We start from the raw sequence: 5,441 nt of genomic DNA, 5'->3' as shown, positions 1-5,441 counted from the left end.
GCGGAAATGATATTTAATTTTGTTATTATTTTGCCCCAGCTGCTGGCAGGAGACTCCTCCCCTTCCCCTCCTCCCCCAGACACACAGGCCTAGCCCCGCCCCCTCTCTCCACTGCCTGGCCATGGAGCTCACAGCATTAACCCTCTGCGGGCCACAGCGCACCACCATTGTTGTCACTCCTGCGTCTCACTACATCTGTGGCTGGGTTGTGTCTGGAAAATGGTATTTTTTTATTGTTAAAATGAGATGGAAAGCCATACAGAGCACAATACTAATACACATGTGTGATCAAATCTATTCAGAAATACATGTTCTCTTTCAATATTGCTGAGCAATATGTCATGTTCCCTGCTGGGTGATTAGGGGGGCCCATTCACACTGGTGTGATGCGCTAATCAAGCGGTTCATTGCAATTACCTCACCGTACCGCGCAACACACCTGCTGTGAATGGCACCCCAAACAGTGGCGTCACAAGAGGGGTGTGACCCAAACTAGAATTGTAGAAATGTCACCAGCACACCAGTCCTTTTAGGATAGCAAATGCTTCATTTATTGAAGTTTTTTTGTCATATGACCAACAAGCGCTTTCGGGAGCACACAGGGTCCCTTTATCAGGCTTTAGCAGGTCAATGCTAAAGCCTGATGAAGGGACCCTGTGTGGTCCCGAAAGCGCTTGTTGGTCATATGACAAAAAAACTTCAATAAATGAAGCATTTGCTATCCTAAAAGGACTGGTGTGCTGGTGACATTTCTACAATTCTGCTGACATTTGTGGCGCCATCCGCAGTCACTGCGAGCACCCCCCACTACAAGGGACATATCAGTAAGGAGTGCGACAAGGATAGTACTTAGTGACCCAAACTAGGTGACACCTTCAGAGGGGGTGACACCAAAATGACTGACAGGAGGGGAATAGGCAGCATACCCTATCCCACCGGTTAAAGGTCCCCTCCTCTCTTTGCCGGCATCCATCACTAAGACGGCCACCGACAGTTAAGTGCGCGTAACATCATTTTGCATGTGCATATTGACTTCACGCGTGTGCTTGATTACGTCCCAGAGGGTGACACCTGCCCTGCGGACGCCTGTGACGATACATGCACCTCCCACCCGCAAAGCGTCCGATTGCACTGCAACGCACAGTACTGCACACCATGCCCTGTGTTGCATGCACTACTGGTACTGCACTGTTAACACATGGTAGGTGCGTTACACGGTTGCGCTTGACGGTGCATTCATCGCATGGAATCATGTAATGTCAGTGTGAATGGGCCCTAAAAAAATTGATAACCAGCGTTTAAATTGCAAAAAAGTGGGGTGCCTTTATAAATGCCCCAAAATAAAGGCCCTTCTATTAGGAAAATATTGGTTTTATCGCAGAGGAGTGAGAGCTCATCTTAGTGTATTAATATTAAAAAGAAATATATATGCTGTATATATATATATATATATATATACACACACGCTCTTTTTAGGTTAACCCCTTCCTGACTACAGTACGCCTAAGTCCACATGAATAAGGCCCCTTGCCATCAGAAGGTTAATTATCCTTGCAGCAGAGATCTAGGAGTGTGCACTGCGTGTGTTCCTAGTTCTCAAGACTGATGTCGAATTATTCATAGGGTCGCTGTTAAGTTAAAGCCTATCCCAGGGGCAAGGGGATCCCCCCACGCTGCAAGGGTTAACTGCTAATTTTTGTATAGGGTATGGCAGCAAGGACACCAAAGGGTCCATGGTGAAGGGAGTGGACTGGATGGCAGAGAAGGCACCATGGAGGGTCTGAGAGAAAGGGAGGAGGACTGAGAAAAGGAAGGAGGTGAATTGGATGTCAGAGAAGGCAATGTGGAGGGTCTGATTAGTAAACAGGTGGACTGGCTGTCAGAGAGGGAAACCTAGACGGTCTGAAGAGAAGGGGGGTGAACTGCAACATCAGAGAGGGCAACATGGAGAATGTGAGGGGTCTGAGGAAAGGTGAACTGGATGTCAGAGAGGGCAACATAGGATGATGGGTGGACTTGATGTCGGAGAGGGAAACATGGAGGATCTGAGGGCCTATTAGGAAATGGTTGGGGGAGGCAACATGGAGGATGTGAAGGGGAGCAAGAAAAGAACTGATGTTTTGCTCAGACTCTGATCTTGTATGCATCTTACAAGGTGACATCTTCAACACTTTTTTTATTAGCATATAACTGTCTCCCCTGCAGGCCAGTAACTATAAAACCCCAGTACTGTTAGCCCCATATTTGCCCATGGCTGCCATCATAGTATGGCTTCCACTTTGGCACAGCGGGCTCAGCTGGCCATTATTAGCCCCTCCCTTTGGTCCGCCCCAATCTCAGGTTCACTGATTTTGGAAAGCTCCCAGCTACGCAGCAATGTCCTCCCTCATATGAAGATCAGCCGCTGCTACAAATCCTCAGGTAGTTCAGACTTGCTGTTGATTAGGGGGAATGGATAATTCTAGCCCACCTCCTGGAACTAACATGGCACCATACATGTTTTAGTAGTAGTGCCGCCAAAAACACACATGTATACTGCCAAGTTGGCGCCAGGATAACAGAATATTCCATCATGCCCATAATTCGCCATAGCAGCATACATGTTTATATTATTTTATCATATTAGGGTGCAGGACACGTGCTTTTCTTTCTGCAATTTTTTTAATAAGTCCCACACCTGCAGGACTATATGGCAGCATCAATTGTCAGGCCAAGTGCACTTTTTGTATTTGTCAGCACTCCCCTGCATATGAAAGTATGTTATCTGCGTGGAAACACTGCACTCATTTACATATAACACCCCCCTCTCCCATCCCCCTTCCTCATTTATTACAGTTCATGCACCAGGTCATAAAATACGAATCATACTCAGGCGATACGTCATCCTGTTGCTTAGCAATGATTGGCTGAGGAGGCAGAGCTGCGCTGCACGCCGGGAGTTGTAGTCGGAGCCGGGTGACGCTGGCCTTATCCTCCATGATGGAGTGGCAGGCGGGCCTGAGGTGTGGATTGTCCTCTCGGGGAGGGGTGGCCGAGGCGTTCCTGCTGTCAGCGGTGGGAGTAGGGCTGCTCCAGGGGGTGGTGGAAGAGGGAGTTGTTCTCCTCAATGTCCTCCCTTTCCTCGTGTAACCTCGGACTCTGATAAACAGGCAGGCGTGGGAACACCGATGGGGCAGTGCTCGCCATCAGCTGTCTTATAATAAGCCTGTGTGTGCTGAGTGACATCCATACAATATATAGGAAGCCAGCAGAATAATGCCGGTCTGAATCTGCCCCCAGGATAGTGACCTAGATCTTTCTGTGTGCTTTATGGTGAATGAAGAAAGTACCATCACCCAATATTGTCACTGACTTCAAGCAGCAGTCTTTATCTGTGTTCCTTCTAATGGCAGCTTCTGACAGCTGAGCGGCGCGCGCGGGGGGGCGTGTCTGAGCGGACATCTAAAGACACCCGCTCAGATCTAGAGAGCTCGGGCCGGCCGTTTTTTTACTACGGCCGGCCCGGAGGTGGTTAAAGTTACACTAAATCTTAAAAATACGTTTAGTTACCTGGCCTGGTTCACACCTCAGCGTCACCGTTTCTGCACTTTTTATGTGCATTTTGTGAACAGATTGTAGCTCATTGATGTTAAAGAAAATGCACAAAAACACACCAAACGGGTGTTTTTAAGCATTTCCTATTAAGTCGATGGGACCAAAACGAGCTGTAATATGCCAAAAAAAAAGCGCCTGCACTTTTTCCAGCAACAGGCGTTCTGCTTATTGCGACAAAACGCTCACATGTGAGTAAGGCCATAGAAATTAATGGGATTTTTTTGGGGGATGGGGCAGATTTTTTGAGCATTTTATAGGGCAGAAAAAGAGCTACAAAGCGCTCAGTGTGAACCAGAACTAAGGCCTGGTTCACACCTGGGCGTTTTACAGCGCGTTCCTACGCTCTGTGAAACGCTCAACATGTGAAAACCAATGATTGCCTATGGGCACGGTTCCCACCTGGGCGTTTTACAGCGCGTGGGAACTTCTATGGGGCGTATTTGCCATGCGCATCCATTGGGATACAGCCAGGTAGCCCTCGGAAACGCACGTTTGTCACACGGTTTTCTTTACCGCAAACGCGCATATTCCGTATGCCCAGGTGTGAACTCAGCCTTAAGGAGAACTATGAGGTGAGTGAATTACACTCATAGTTGGAGCCGATGTGTGACAATGAAACTGTGACATGTCGGTTCTATTGATCGTGAAGTGAGCGAACACATACCTTCGCTTGCTCACTTTCCGATCATCTACCTGCAGAGAACAGTGACTGTCAGTCATAGCTCCCCACACGGATACCCCCCTCCCTTCCGATCCTCCAGCGCTGAGTGGAGGAATGGGAGGGGGCGGGTACAGCTGGCTCTGCCTCTAGATAGGCAGAGCCCGCTGTAACTCACGCAGCTGGGTGGATCTCCACAGTATTGTCGGGTTCTGTCCCGGCTGCTGCGCTCTCAGCTTATAGCGGGCAATAGCCCGCTATATGCTTAGTTTGGGGTCACGGGAGGACACAGTATATGTCCTGTGACTCTAAAGAGAACTATGGACAAAAAACATTGCCCCATAGTTCTTTAACTATTAACAAATTGTATCTTATTTGTGTATTACTGGGCTGCAGATCCTCAAATCATCTCTGAATTGGTGCTTACAATGTCCTTCCTTCTGGAGGGGGGCTACTTTTGTTCCCCATGGTCCCTGTGTGTGTTGTAAAGTAGCCACCGCTCCAAGCTCACTGCTGTGATGGACTACAACTTCAATACAAATTAGTAAACTGAAGGTGAGATTATAGTGGAGTGAGCTCGGAGCGGTGACTACTTTACAACACACACAGAGACCATGGGGAATAAAAGTAGTCATCCTCCAGAAGGAAGGACAGTGTCAGCACCAATTCAGAGATGATTTGAGGATCTGCAGCCCAGTGATACACAAATAAGATACAATTTGTTAATAGTTAAAGTGACATTAAAGGATACATTTTTTTCCCTCCCCCCCAATGTTAATGTCAGCACTTACCTTAAATGATGTCCCTTAATCCGATCTTCTTTCCTGATGTTTTCATTTTTTTTTTTTTTTTAAACTGGTTGCCTATATCTACTGCTTGATAGCAGTAGATATAGGCAAAAAAAACGGGAGGGTTTAGAACCACTTTAAGGGACATAAATGCATTTTTAAGGTTTAACTCCTGAGTTTGGTGTCCCTTGAACCACCTGCTGTCCTGCCGTTGTAATTTAACGGCCGGACAGCGGCTTCTTGGATGCGGGTGGGCGCCCCATCCCGCCCCGCTCGTGCCCGCCCCTAGGCGGCACGCATGAGCGGGAAATCAGCTTGCAATGTAAACAGCCAGCGATGGCTGTTTACATACAAGCGTTCGGGCGTCTGTAGAGATGCCCGATCACTTGTAATATGCGGCG

This window comes from Nanorana parkeri, unplaced genomic scaffold, assembly GCF_000935625.1.
Source record: "Nanorana parkeri isolate BGI_ZX_2015 unplaced genomic scaffold, ASM93562v1 scaffold64, whole genome shotgun sequence".
NCBI lineage: Eukaryota > Metazoa > Chordata > Amphibia > Anura > Dicroglossidae > Nanorana > Nanorana parkeri.
The sequence above is the reverse complement of the archived record's forward strand: the minus strand, read 5'-3'. Positions refer to the sequence as shown.